Here is a 16028-nt window from a genome sequence, read left to right as displayed (position 1 = left end):
TGGGTAATAAATGTTGCCCTAGCCAGTGGCACCTACATCTAGTGAATGAATTTTAAACAAAGCTCTCAGTCTGGGATCATGTGAGAAAGAAGAAGAAGGTGACCATTCGACCCCTCGAGCCTGCTCCACCATTCAATAAGACCAAGCCTGATCTGTTCGTGATTTATATTCCACACTCATCTCTGTTCCACCGCCACCCGCCCCACCCCCACCCCCGCCCCCCCGACTGTCCCTGAAATTTTGGGATATTATTTGTGTCTTCCACCATGGAGACTGATGCAAAGTACTTATTCAGTTCCTTATCCATTTCTTTGTTCCCCATTACTATTCTTCCAGCCTCAATTTCCAGCAGCACATGTCCATTTTCGCCTCTCTTTTGAACTTTATGTAACTAAAGAAACTCCGGCAATCATGTTTTTAATATTACACACTCGCTTTCTCTCATGCTTAATCTTCTTTCTCCTTATGTTTTTTCTTCATTGTTCTCCATTGTTCTTTTTTGGCTTCCCATTTCACTGACATCCCACTGCCCTTTGCCATGTGATATGTTGCTTGTATGCTTTCCCTGACTTCCCGAGTCAGCCATGGTTGCCTCACCCTCCCTGATCCATGCTGCTTTTTCCTCGGGATGAATTTTTACTGTGTCACCCGGACACTCCCAGAATCCCTAGCCATCACTGTTCCACTCTCTTTCCTGCTTGACTCCTCTCTCAGTCAATTCACTCCAGCTTCTCCCTCATGTCTCTGTAGCTGCCTTTATTCAGCTGGAATACAGTTACATCTGATTCCATCTTCTCCATCTCAAACTGCCGTGTAAATTCTATCATATTATGGTCCCTGCCTCCTCAGTGTTCATTCACGTTAACCTCCCTTATCAAGTCTGCCTCATTGCACAACACTAAATCCAGAATTGCCTGTTCCCTAGTGGGCTCCACTGCAACCTTCTTCAAAAAGCCATGTTGCAGAGATTCCACAAATTCATTTTCTTGCAATCCACTATCATCCTGATTTTCCCAGTCCCCCTGCATATTGAAATCCCCCCGATCACTGTAACCTTACCTTCCTTACATGCTTTTCCTATCTCCTCATGTAACTTATGCCCAAATCCTGACTATTGTTTGGAGCTCTACAGATAACTCCCATTATGTTTTTTTTAACCTTTGCAGTTCCTCATCTCCACCCACACAGATTCTACATCATCTGAGCCAATGTCATTTATTGCTCTTGACTTAATTCCATTTCTTACTGTTCACTAACCCCAGCCTCTCTGCCCACCTGCCTGCCTTTTCATTTGGATGTGCATTCTTGGATATTTAGCTCCCAGAAAGCTTCAGCCTTATCTTTTGCACTGATGTGTTCAGCTCTTCCATCATTGATGATGGGAATATTTGTAGAACCTCCTTTTCCGGTGAGTTGTTCAATTCTCCACCACCATTCTCGACTGGATGTGGAATGAATGTAGAGTTTAGGTCTGATCTGTTGGTTGCTGCATCGCTCAGCTCTATCTGCAGGTGGGACCTGTCTCCAAAAGGACTGTGCTGTGGTAACCGACACTGACATGGACTGTCTCATTTTCTTCTTCAATCCAATCAAGCGAGCTATTGCATTTTATTCCCTCCGTTTTCCGATCTTAATAAATATCCAATCAATTTCAGAGCAAAATGCTTTCAAAATATTGAATCAATTTATTTGTTTAGATACTAGCACTAATTATCAAGTCATTGCCTTGACAATAATTGCATAATAATTTAAATTAGTTTTGCTAACAGGTATATTGTGGTTCATATATCAATTTAATTTATTGACTCTTAGGACAAATAGTATAACATTTTCTTTTTTCAGAATTCTAACAACAATTATTAAGTCATCAGCATTACAATAATTACACAAAGCTTTAACTTATTCTGGCTAACAATTACAGTGAATTTCATATTTGAAAATAATCTAGTGTTCCCTTGTACTAATACAGTAATATAAAAATCCATTTTCTTCCAGATCATCACACATACAAAAGAATCAATGATTTCTGATACAACACTCGTTGTAAAAATCTGACTTTTTTCTCATTAAGAGTCATCGAGTCATAGAGGCATACAACATGGAAACAGACCCTTCACTCCAACCCATCCATGCCGACCACATTTCCCAACACAATCTAATCCCACCATATCCCTCCAAACTCTTCCTATTCATATACCAATCCAAATGCCTCTTAAATGTTGCAATTGTACCAGCCTTCACCACTTCCTCTGGCAGCTCATTCTATACACTTACGACCCTCTGTGTGAAAAAGTTGCCCTGTAGGTCTCTTTTATATCTTCCCATCTCAACCTAAACCTACCATCTTTAGTTCTAGACTCCCCGACCCCAGAGAAAAGACTTTGCCTACTTACCCTATCCATGCCCCTCAAAATTTTGTAAATCTCTATATGGTCACGCCCCAGCCTCCAATGCTCCAGGGAAAACAGCCCCAGACTGTTCAGCCTTTCCCTGTAGTTCAAATCCTCCAACCCTGGCAACATCCTTGTAAGTCTTTTCTGAACCCTTTCAAGTTTCACAACTTCTTACCGGTAGGTAGGAGGCCAGAATTGCACGAAATATTCCAACAGTGGCCTAACCACTGTCCTGTACAGCCCGAAACATGACCTTCTGACTTCTGTACTCAATACTCTGACCAATAAAGGAAAGCATACCAAACGCCGCCTTCACTATCCTATCTACCTGCGACTTCACTTTCAAGGAGCTATGAACCTGCACTCCAAGGTCTCTTTGTTCAGCAATACTCCCAAGGACCTTACCACTAAGTGTATAAGTCCTGCTAAGATTTGTTTTCCCAAAATGCAGCACCTCGCATTTAACTGAATTAAACTCCATCTGCTACTTCTCAGCCCATTGGTCCATCTGGTCCAGATCCTGTTGTAATGTGAGGTAGCCCTCTTGGCTCTCCAGTGCACCTCCAATTTTGGAGTCATCTGCAAACTTACTAACTATACCTCTTATGCTCGCATCCAAGTCATTTATATAAATGTCAAAATGTAGAGGAACCATCACCGATCCTTGTGGCACTCCACTGGTCACAGACATCCAGTCTGAAAAACAACCCTCCACCACCACCCTCTGTCTTCTACCTTTGAGCCAGTTCTGTATCCAAATGGCTAGTTCTCCCCATATTCCGTGAGATCTAACCTTACTAATTAGTTTCCTATGGGAAGAACGCCTTACTGAAGTCCATATAAATCGCATCTACTGCTCTGCCAAAATCAAACCTCTTTGTTACTTCCTCAAAAAACTCAAGCAAGTTTGTGAGATATGATTTCCTACGCACAAAGCCATGATGACTATCCATAATCAGTGCTTGGCTTTCCAAACACATGTACGTCTGGTCTCTCAGGATTTGCTCCAACAACTTGCCCACCACCGAGGTCAGACTCACTGGTCTATTGTTCCCTGGCTTGTCCTTACTGCCCTTCTTGCCCTAACGTTGGCACCAGGTTAGCCAAAGTCCAGTCTTCCGGCGCCTCACCTGTGACTATCGATGATACAAATATCTCAGCAAGAGGCCCAACAATCACTTCTCTAGTTTCCCGCAGAGTTCTCGGGTATACCTGATCAGGTCCTGGGGATTTATCCACCTTTACCCATTTCAAGACATCCAGGGTTTCCTTCTCTGTAATCTGGACATTGTGCAAGATATCACCATCTATTTCCCGACAGTCTATATCCCTTCCATATCCTTTTCCACATTAAATACTGATGCAAAATACTCATTTAGTATCTCCCCCATTTTCTGCGGCTCCCCACAAAGGCCGCCATTTGAATGACCTCGGTAATTTCAAATTTATTAATTTTGAAAACCTTAATTACTTTTCCCTGCAATAATTCCTGTTTATGTCCACACATAGCTCAGTCGAATAGCAAGGTGAGATTTATCATTATTCTAATGTTCGCTAATAGAGCTTTGAAAATCTATTTGTTGCTAATATGTAATAACTGTTCAGTTCAGTACATAGAACATCGAACAGTACAACACAGTACAGGACATTTGGTCCATGTGCTAACCTTTTATCCTCTTCTAAGATCAAACTAACCTATATTCCCTTCATTTTACTATCATTCATGTACGTAGCCACGAGTTACTTAGATACACTTACTGTATCTGACTCTACTACCACTGCTAGGAGTACATTCCGCACACTCATCACTCTGTAATAGGAACCTACCTCTGACATCTCCACTAAGCATGCCTCCATTCACCTTGAAATTATGCCCTCTTATGATAGTCATTTCCACCTGGGAAAAAGAGTCTCTGGTTGTTCACTCGATCTAAGCCTCTCATCACTCTATCTAAGCCTGTCTGTCAAGTTGCCTCTCATCCTTCTTTGCTCCAATGAGAAAAGCCCTAGCTCCTTCAACCTTTCATCAGAAGACGTGCCCTCTACTTCAGGCAGGATCCTGGTAAACCTCCTCTATGAGGGATCTATGGACATGGACTCCAAGATCCCTCTGTTCCTCCACACTGCCAAAAATCCTACATTTCATTCAATAGTCTGCATTCAAATTCAAAATTCTAAAATGAATCTCTTCACACTTTTCCAGGTTGAACTCAATCTCCTACTTCTCAGCTCAGATCAATGTCAATGTCCCGTTGAAATCTTGAAACACAGTTTAAAAGACAAATCAAATGAGTCCTAGATGAGTGTTCGCTACAAATAAACCAATGGAAGGTACGTAGAATTCAGGAAGAGCTGACCTATTTGAATGATTAAACAATTCCTCTAGAAAACACAGTAACTAAATCTTTCTTACAATTCAGTAATCCTGCAACTAGATTATACTTCTCAGTTTACATATCTTAATGAATATCTAATTAATGTCTGTGTAAACTGCTGGAAAATGTTTAATCATTTCATTTGTTAAAACGCCACCGTTAATTATCACATCACTGTCACAATAAGTGAACTCTATTTTAATTATTGACTGAGGTCAAGTGACCTGTGGCCCGAAATTGAATGTTTGAAATTCACCGACAGCCACAGAAATCTGATCGAAAAGAAACCTGCTCAAATGAAATCAAACAGAGCCAGCATCATTCAGCTCCAGAAAAGAGGTCACAAAAGTTCCGGGGATCCAGTGACAACCAGCCTGAGAGTTGTGTATTCGAGGGGTTTAACCAGATTTTCTGGCATCTTGGCTTCCAGCCAGTTCCTGAGCATAGCACGCCTCTCATGGGAAGGAAAACAGTGAAGGATGTTTGTACCAACCCACTGGATGGATCGAATACAGCTCATGATCATCCTCAAAATTTTGTCACAAGATTATTAATCATTTGCCAAATCATGCAAAATAGCCCAATGCTACTGAAATCAAATTACTCTTAATCACTGCACATAAAACCAAACGATGGTCTTCAAGGTCACCTAATCACTGTTCACTGAATATCTCTTTGTAATAATCTTATTTTTCCCAGGATGAATAACCACAACAAACATCACCATAATACCCCATCCAAAGATATGCAATAGGCACCTTCTTATAATTTACACACATCTTTCTCTGACCAATAATCACCCTTCATCATTAATAGATGAGCAAGCTAATACTGACATTTATTGAGATGAAGAAATTCCTGAATATTACTAATGTTTGTGATAGGTTTCTCGACTATTCATCACAGCAAAAGTGTAATTATGGCTCACTGTATTTGTAGCTGCAAGCATTTGCGCATAACCGATTACATTTTTTCAGAGAAATTTTGAAAATAATTGTGCGACAAATACTGTTGCCTATTTTTTGCTGTGATACCCACATTCCTTATCTATTTATTCTCTTCCCAACTCTGACTCAAATTTGTAAATATTGATGATATGAAAAATTCCATGAAATTATTCTTTTTGGGAAGAAATGTAAAGCAAGAAATTCTTGAATAACTGAGAATTATGAATGACAAAACAATGATAATTAATAATCACTGAATGTCTAATATGTTTTTTGTCAATCTACCAAAAAAGCAATTTAATCTTCAAGTCTCTGATCTCAATAAAAAGTCTAATCAACATTAGAGCAAAATAATTTTAAAATATCGAATCATTTAATTTGCCAGAGTACTAAAATTAATTGTAAATTCATTGTCACTCCATTAACCAGACGGTAATTCAGTTAAATCTTTGTGACAAGCATCGTGAGATTCCCATTTTAGTTTAATATGTTATTTCTTATAATGAAAAATGTAGTCATTCTATCCAGGTTAAAACATCCACAAACCAACCAATGAAACAACCAAGCATTCATAGTAAATATGTTATCTCTTCTTGATGTGAAAACACAAAGTAATCATGGAATTAATATGAAACCTTAAGTCATGTCAGATTGCTATTCTACCCTAATAATTACTGTTCATGTCTACACTTTACACAGTTGCACAGTAAAATCAGATTTCTCACCAATTTAATGTTTGACATTAACTGTTTTTCAGACTAATTGTTGCTTATATCCAATATTTAATAATAGTTCAATCCAGTACATTCATCCCAAAGTGTAGTATCATGTTTCCATACATTGACTTGTGTAAACACATTGCACTGTACAGTTTTGCAATCATAGCAAATGCTGATTTTTATTGTAATAATGCAATGCTAGTTGATTTTTAGTTCAATAATGGAATTCGTGTTGATGCTTATTTTAATCCTGTTTCATTTGCTTTGATTATATTTCAATTCCATACGAACATGCATTTTAATTTAAATGATTACACTAAAAGCTACATTGTGTTTCTTGCTAAAAAAAATTTTAAAGTTCCCATTCCACTTTCTTTTGTGAGAAATGAAGTTACCTACATCTCTTGTTCAGGTCAACAAACACAATAACTTTTGAATTCTTGAAAGTTGTACCCCTTATTTTTTAAAAAAAAAGGAAAGTATCTTTTAGCTGAAATATCACGTCAAGAGATTTTTTGCTTTTTCAGATCATGTGCCCTGCAGAAGTGTTTTTATGTTCAATTCGTTACAACAAACAGCTGCTTTGGAACTGTTGATTTTGTTTTAATGTTTATTGCAACATTACTTATTAATGTTCAATAATCACAAAATCATGCAAATTGATTTTCTATCAAATGTCATTGACTGTATCTTGTGGTCACTCAGATATTCACTTTCGTTACCAATAATTTTCTTCCAAATTCAGGTACTAATGTTTCAACATTGATCAGGATAAAATCACATAAATTAAAAATACATGTTTCTACAATTAATTGAATTGAATGAAATGCATTACTGTATTTTTTGCGAGAAATGAAGTTACCTACATCACTTGTTTAGTTCAACAAACACAATAACTTTTGAATTGTATTGTCTGCATTTTTCATCAAAAATAAATTATTTTCAATAATAACTGGCTCATGTATTGTTCCCAGTCCATCAATCTCGCGACTATATTTCAGTTTTCAGTTTACTGAGCATAATGAACGTCTAATCAACATCAGAGCAAAGTGTTTTGAAAATATTGAATTGATTTATTTGTTCAGATTACAGCATTTATTTTGAATTCATTAGCCTTATAATAATTGCAGAATAATTTGTTTGTGTTTCTAACGTGATCCACATTTTAATTTAATGTATTGTTTAATTTAATCCACTGTAACAATATTGTTATTTTCAGGTCAACTATCCCACAATGGAACCAGTGATTTTGCATCCAACATATTTTGAAAGTATCTGACTTTTACTGATTTGAATGATCGCATTAATCTCAGCCGTAGAAATTCAGGGAACTGCAATTACATTTCACTGCAATAATTCTTGTTCATGTCTACACATTGCACAGTCACATTGCAAAATTAAATTGCTCCTTCTTCTAAGTGCGTAGATAGATTTTCAAAATTCTAATTTCTAATAATTGTTCAGTTCAGTAAGGGGTATAAATGTGCAATAATGGCTCAGTGCAAGAACTGTTGTGAAGATATTGCAGTGTACAATCTCACAATCATTGTAAAGATCAATTTCTGCTTTAACCATTGAAACATAGTTGAATTGATTTAATTATATTTCACTTCAATGTTCATATTCATTGTGTTTTTAATCACAATAAGAGTGAACTATTTTACATGACAAAATTAAAATTCATTCCACTTTATTTCTGGACACAAAACAGAATTAACACCCGCTCGTTCTCTCCTTTACCAATCACAGTCAACTTTGAATTGTAGAATGGTAGATTGGCACAGCACAGAAACAGCCCATTCAGCCCAACTTGGCACGCTGGGCAGGTTTCCTAAACTAAACTCGTCCCATTTTCCTGTGTTTGTTCCATACCCCTCTGGATGTTTTCTATCCATGTAACTGTCCAAAAGTCGTTTACATGTTGTAATTGTACCAGCCGCTGCCCCTTCCTCTCACAGCTTATCCCATATGTGCCAAACATATTGTACGAATAAAATTGCCCGTCAGATCCCTCTTCGATCTTTCCCCTCTCAATTTAAATATTATTTACACTGTAGAATCTTTAATACTGCAAAGTTGATAGGTATTTAGAAGCAGCATAATCCCCTTTATATTTTAATCAGTGACCTAAAGCCAATAAAGTGCAGATATTGTGGTCATAGCAATGAACAACGGATACAAGTTGAGGAAATGTTGGATTGAAAAGCAATTCAATAGACACCTAGATATGTTCTAACCAACTCACAGAGGTGCTTTGACACATCTCTGTTGAAGGTGGGAATTCAACCCATGCCTCCTGGTGTCTTAGTACAGACATTACCAGAGCGCTCAATAATGTTCCCATGCAGGATGGGCAGGACTATAATCATATACTTACTATGGTTACTCAATGGGAAACTGCTCAGATATTTATTGTGATAATTGGACTAGGATTGTATTAGACAGTTCAGTGTGTAATGGACCAATTAAAATAATTAGTAATTTCTAATACTGATGGACCGAAGCGACATTGATCTCAATGAAATAAAAATGTCACGATAGTCAAATAATTCGATATGTTTGAAACAATTATTCATATACAGAAATTAAAATTAAACTGCTTTGTAATGCATATGAATTGGAAATAAAGAATTAGTCATTCAATGTGACTACTCAGCGAAAGACAACTTCCCTCATTTTCACAAAATTGGGATTTCTAAGAATTCAAGTTTTACTGTAATAGAACAAACATTTCGGGTGTAGGTTTGCTCGCTGATTTTTAGGTTTGATATCCAGACGTTTCAATACCTGGCTAGGTAACATCATCAGTGGCGACCTCCAAGTGAAGCGAAGCTGTTGTCTCCTGCTTTCTATTTATATCTTTCTCCTGGATGGGGTTCCTGGGGTTTGTGGTGATTTCATTTCCTGTTCGTTTTCTGCGTGGTTGATCGATGGCATCTAGATCCATGTGTGTGCTTATGGCGTTGTGGTTGGAGTGCCAGGCCTCTAGGAAATCTCTGGCATGTCTTTGCTTAGCCTATCCCAGGATAGATGTGTTGATCCAGTCGAAATGGTGTTTTTTTTTCATCCGTGTAAAAAAAACACATTTCAACTGGGACAACACATCTATCCTGGGATAGGCTAAGCAAAGACATGCCAGAGAATTCCTAGAGGCCTGACACACCAACCACAACGCCATAAACAAGCACAGAGATCTAGATGCCATCTGTCAACCCCGCAGAAAACGAACACGAAATGACATCACCACAAAACCCAGCAATCCCACCAAGGAGAAAGATATAAATAGAAAGCAGGAGACAACAGCTTCGCTTCACTTGGAGGTTGCCACTGATGATGTTACCTAGGCAGGTAATGAAACGTCTGGATATCAAACCTACAGCTCAGCGAGCAAACCTACACCCTAAACCTCAACCTGAGGTATAAACCGTCACAAATCTTGCGAGAACAAACATTTGTTAATTCTGTTTTGCGTACGGAAGAAATACATGAAATTGAAATGATACTTAGCATGAAAACAGTTCGTTCTTATTGTAATAATCAGAAAACAGAAATGTTGGCATTGAAATGAAAAACAATCAGGACAAGAATGCAAAAAACGGTGGCTACTGGAAATCAGAAACAAAATCAGAAATTGCTGGAAAATAGCTCAGCAGATCTGGCAGCATTTGTGAAGAGAAATCAGAGTTAATGCTTTGGGTCCAGTGACCCATCTTCAGAATGCATTTTTGCTCACAGTCAGTTCAATCCAACTAAGCTTCCACACTTCAAACTATTTTTGGTAAGATTAAGAGATTGTAGAGTGCAATACGTTTTGCATCAGTTGATGTACTGAGCCGTAATTCCTCATCTAAAGTTGGAGATATTAGATTTCAACAATGATTACCGGTTTGTTAATTGCAATAATTAGTTTTAAAATGGCTGATAGCAAATTTAAGAATGATGAGAAAACCCTTATTGCAATGTAATTGTGCAATATGTTGGAAAGAACTGAAATATTTATGTGAAAAATAGTTAGCCACTTCTTAATTGATAAAGCTGATTAATATTCCTTCCATTAATATGAGAATTCAAATGAAAGAAAACGAGATAGTTATTATGAATTTTGGATGAGAAACCATTGGTGGATTGCAGGTCTGTTGACCTGAAAAGAAAGTTAATATTTCATTATGATACTGGCACTAAGAAATAATGGATTAAACTGAAATGTGAATCGCCTGATGCTCATTACTAAGATTAAAATACATTATGGTGTGGTAATTGAAATGACAATAAACTAACAATTAATGTTAGAACTCAACACTTAAAATGATTCAATATTTTCAAAGCTTTTTTTTTACTCGGTATTCATTAAGATCAGAAAACTGAGAATTAAAATATTGGGTTAATTTAAAAACAAAAATAGACCTTCAGAGATTATTCATCAGCATTGTTCTGTCATTGAAAAACCACATTTATTCAAGAATTCTGCATTTCTTTCATTTTCTGTCTTTTTTTCCAAAGGGATCTGTACTGAAACTTTTCTGTTTGTGATAAAAATGGATATAAGTGACATGGATTAAAATCGAATTGAGTGAGTTAATAGGTTTGCAGGCATTACAAAGTTCAGTGGAGTTGTGGATAATGTAGAAGGTTGTCAAGGAATACTGCAGGATAAAAGATAAATTGCAGATATGGGCAGAGATTTTCAAGGTGAAGTTTAATCCCTATAAGTGTGAGGTGTTTCACTTTGGGAGATCTAATACTCAGGAAAAGTGTATAATGGCAGGACCCTGAACAGCTTTGTTGTTCAAAGTGATCTTGGCGTTCAAGACCATTGGCTCCCGTAAAATGACCATGCAAATAGATAGGGTGGTAAGGAAGGCAAATGGCATGCTTGTCTTTATTGGTCACGGAACTGGTTACAAGAGTCAGGAAGTCATGTTGTAACCAAAGTCATGTTATAAGACTTTGGTTAAGGCATACTTAAACGATTGTATTCATATCTGTTTGCCACATTACAAGACGGGTATGGAGGCTTTGGAGAAGGTACAGAGAGCAGTTACCCGGATGCTGTCTGGATTTGGAGAGGCGAGAAAAACTCATTCTACCTTTTTGTGGAGTGGCAGAGGCTGGGGGAAGACTTTATGTAAGTCTATGCAATCATGAGATACATAGATAGGTTTGACACTCTGAATGTTTTTCCCAGAGTTGAAACGTCAAAACTATGTGACTTGCGTTTAAGGTTAGGGGAGACAGTTCAAGGGGCAATTTGTTTTTTTACACGGGAGTGGGGGTAGGTGTCTGGAATGAACTTCCAGCGATGGTGGGAGAGGCAGATGCGTTAAGGCTCTTTACTGTTCATTTAGATAATTTGGAAGGATATGGACCAAGGGTAGGCCGAAGCGGTGAGTGTCTTTTGCATTATGTTCAGCACAACGTTTTGGGCCAAATGACCTATTCCTGTGCTGCACAGATCATTGAGAGAAAACTAATGTCTCACTCATATGACATTTAATCTAATCAATATTAATCACTGGTGTCAGAAATACAAATAAAGTAAGTAGAGAATGAACTTAACTATAATCAAAAGATATAGTCAATGACATTTACAGAGGTATTTTTTTTATATTTGTTCTGAATTGTCAGATTAATAACTTTGGTGATGTATTGAAATGTTTACAGTTACAGATGTGCTGAGCCAAAATTACCCTTTTTATACTGAAGATTGAACTAGAAACATGTTAGAAAGCTTGGAAATATTCAGTAAGGTGAGATTCGCACATCAGTTTAATCCATTATTTCTTAGTGCCGATACTGCAATTAAAAAAAAACCGTTCAGGTCTACACCAAAAAGCATTGCTTTTCCACCCAATGCTCATTGGAAATATTTGAATGCTACTCATTTCTACAAGAAACGTAATCACAACCTGATCAATTATGAGATATCTAATGGCATTTCACCAATAATTACTGTTTATTTCGACACATTGCTCATTCAAATAGCAATGTGAGATTTCTCATTAATATTCAGTTCACTGACAGTATAATAATAATTTTGTTATTGCTAATATCTAACCATTGCCTATCCAAATGGAGTATGAAGTTGGAATTATGGCTCAGTACATCAACTGGTGGAAATAAATTGCAGTGTTCACTCCCCCAATTATTGTGAATATCAATGTGTATTTTAATTTGGTTTGATTATATTGTTCTTCAACGCCAAGATTTATTGTATTTCTGTTCACAGTAAGATTTAAATATTTTAAAGCTAAAATAAATTTCAAATTTGTGACATTTTGTGTAAACAAGAAAAAAGGATTTTACAGCTGTTTGCTCTTTCCTTTATCAATCAGAGTGAATATGGAATTGTTGGAAGTTATACGTTTGTGGAAGGAGGGGAAGTTCTCTGCAGCTGAATAGTCACTGTGAATAACATTTTCTTCAGATTGCGTCCTACTGCTAAATGTTCTAATGATCTTTCTATTATAAGAAAAAAAACACTTTAAACATATACAGCAGTTGTATTTTTTTATGAATTTACAATAAATGCATGATGTGTCTATTTATCTTTCTCTCAATTATCATAATCTTAATTTTTAAGTAAGAGCATATGTGATTAGTTCCATCATTATTGTGAATTGCCATTTCATTCTCAGTCGATTACACAGAAACAGTCTAATTTATTACCAGCCCAGTTATCGGAATGAACACTGGTTCGTTTGCATTTGAGTAATCCCAATCGATTATAATCCCACCCTTCCTTGGTGGGAAGATAACGAAAGGAACTTGTGGAGCTCTACTAGTGTCTCTCTCCTAGGAGAATCAAAGTAATCACAACCTGATAAATTATGAGATATCTAATGCCATTTCACCAATAATTACTGTTGGAGGTGTGAGTTCATCTTGAACAGAGATGCATCAGAGCAGCTTAGAATGGTGATTAGAATATAACTAAGCGGAGTATGCATTGTTTTTAAATCCAGTTTTGGATCTGCTTCTGTCTGTGATTCATTCTAATAATCTCACAATCTGCAATCTTTTATCTGCAGGTTATTAATAAAAGGATGTATCACATTGCATTGTCTCTAAATTTTAAGTTTGAGGACTTAGTAGTTTTCAAAATTTAATATATCTAAGAAATGAAATTCATTTGATTTTAAAATCAAAATACCTTGCTACATCCAATTATTATGCATATGGTGGACAACAGGATTTTAATGCCAATCAGATCATGAATGCCCAAACATTGTTTATTCTGTGAACTTAATTCTGCAGAAGAGATTCAATAAGCATTTAGCACATCAGTATTGTATATTTGAACACCTCACATGTACTTATCCTTATTTTTTAGTCCAAGCAAGATGAAAAAAAAGTTCGATTTTTCTTCAGTAAAATGAAGCAAATGCCACTTGCTATTACCCTTCAGTTCTTCAGATTACCTTTATTATACAATACAATGTTGTAATTCATCTCATTATTGCTATGTCTTTTATTAAGTTTAATTTCTACTTAATGTTCAATTGATGAACTGCCTGAGAGTTCGGTTTATTTTTCCTCCGAGCAGAGCGCTTTAGGGAACATCTCCGAGACACCCGCACCAATCAACCAAACCGCCCCGTGGCCCAACATTTCAACTCCCCCTCCCACTCTGCCGAGGACATGGAGGTCCTGGGCCTCCTTCACCGCCGCTCCCTCACCACCAGACGCCTGGAGGAGGAACGCCTCATCTTCCGCCTCGGAACACTTCAGCCCCAGGGCATCAATGTGGACTTCAACAGCTTCCTCATTTCCCCTTCCCCCACCTCATTCTAGTTTCAAACTTCCAGCTCACTTACTGTCTCCTTGACTTGTCCGACCTGCCTATCTTCTTTTCCACCTATCCACTCCACCCTCTTCTCTTTGACCTATCACCTTCATCTCCTCCCCCACTCACCCATTGTACTCTATGCTACTTTCTCCCCACCCCCACCCTCCTCTAGCTTATCTCTCCATGCTTCAGGCTCACTGCCTTTATTCCCGAAACGTCGATTTCGCTGCTCGTTGGATGCTGCCTGAACTGCTGTGCTCTTCCAGCACCACTAATCCAGTATTTGATTTTCAGCATCTGCAGTCATTGTTTTTACCTTATTTTTCCAATGGCCGAGTCAAATTGATTGTAAAGATGAAATGCTTTGAAAATCGATTTTGCATATATCTCACTTATCACATGTGGTTTTTCAGTTTGTTTCACGAAGTTAAAAAAATCACACAACACCTGGTTATAGTCCAGCAGGTTTATTTGGAAGCATTGGTTTACCTGGCGCTGTCTGTGCATCAGATCACCCGATACAGAGGCAGAACCTTGAAAACTAGTGATTCCAAACAAACCTGTTGGACTATAACCTGGTGTCGTGTGATTTTGAACTTTGTCCACCCCGGTCCAACTCCGGCATCTCCAAATCATTGTTGCACAAAGGAATCCTCGTAATTTTATAAAGAAAATATGACATTAGTTAAGACTTTTAACACACGATTATTAATCCCTTCCGTTATTAGTAAAATATCTCAATGTAATTTTTAAAAAATGCTCACAGACACGGCGCATACAGTCACACAAAGTCTTCCTGGTCATCTAATTACTGCTCAGGAGAAAAACCTGTGGAAGTATCTTATTGTTCCTGAGAACAAGAACCACAGTAAATATTTGGTGAACAATTCCACCCAATACATGCACTTGATTTCTTACATCTGACTTCAGTAATTGCACAGGAAATATTTCACTAAAACCAATAACCATGCTTTATTACAAATGACCGAGGATTCGAACATCAACATACGGAGCCGCTTTCCAATCAGGGTTCCAGTTGGAGTGTCGCACAATAAAGTAACTTAATTTTGACTTAGTACAACTGTAGGTGAAAACATTTTGAGCTCGCACTTTAAACATCTTTATCTGCTTAGTCAGAGAAAATACTGAATGGTGACACTGTAAAATTAATTTATTTTGACTTTCACTCCTGCAAATACTCGTGAATTGCTTCTCGTTTTCTTCCTAGTTCTGATACAAATGTCGAAATAAATTAGGATAATAAAAGTTTAGGAATAATAAGAGTGTTCTTTGCAAGGACGATATGAAGATGTTCACAGTCGTCGAATTACTGTTGAGTAGAACATTTTTCATAAGGGTCTTATTGTAACGAGCCAATGCTTTTTGTGACTGTTTTTAGTTGTGACTGGTATTTTTGTGACTCGTGTTTTTTGTGTTCAAGTGAGTAAATATTTAAATGTCAAACCTTCAAAACCTTTGAGGGACAAAGAAATGATGAGAGCAGAATCGCTGACACTCCAAGAATCTGTTATTCAAGATATTTGGAAAGGCACATTTGGTGACATACAAGGAATAAATTTCACAAGTATAGAAATAGCCTGTGGCGAGGTAAAGTTGTAGGGGTGGGGTGTAGTCGGTTGGAAGCCGCGGGGAAACAATGTCTCAGTTGTTTGACTTTAAAAGTCTAGAAATTACGTGAACATGCACAGCTGAATAAGATTTTGTTCCAAATACCCTGGATTTGGAAAGATTTGGCATACTATGCCATCTGAAGCATTGCAAATGGAACTCAGTGGATTTTTTTATTG

General features: G+C 37.3%; 1 long non-coding RNA gene across 8 annotated transcripts in view; it reads left to right on the top strand.

Moving 5' to 3' along the window:
* Positions 1-7502, top strand: part of LOC140483953 (uncharacterized) — a 45713-nt gene extending 38211 nt beyond the window's left edge. For 6 of the 8 annotated variants that reach the window (XR_011962082.1, XR_011962085.1, XR_011962086.1 and 3 more), the window contains 2 exons: positions 4597-4724; positions 5031-7500. This is a non-coding gene — a long non-coding RNA (uncharacterized lncRNA). Of the gene's footprint in view, positions 1-1995; positions 4725-5030 lie in introns of all 8 variants that reach the window. The other 2 variants (XR_011962087.1, XR_011962083.1) reach the window with 1 other exon arrangement.
* The last annotated feature ends 8526 nt before the right edge of the window (positions 7503-16028 follow it).

Source organism: Chiloscyllium punctatum, chromosome 12 (genome assembly GCF_047496795.1).
Source record: "Chiloscyllium punctatum isolate Juve2018m chromosome 12, sChiPun1.3, whole genome shotgun sequence".
In the NCBI taxonomy this organism is placed as follows: Eukaryota; Metazoa; Chordata; class Chondrichthyes; order Orectolobiformes; family Hemiscylliidae; genus Chiloscyllium; species Chiloscyllium punctatum.
The sequence above is the reverse complement of the archived record's forward strand: the minus strand, read 5'-3'. Positions and strand labels throughout refer to the sequence as shown.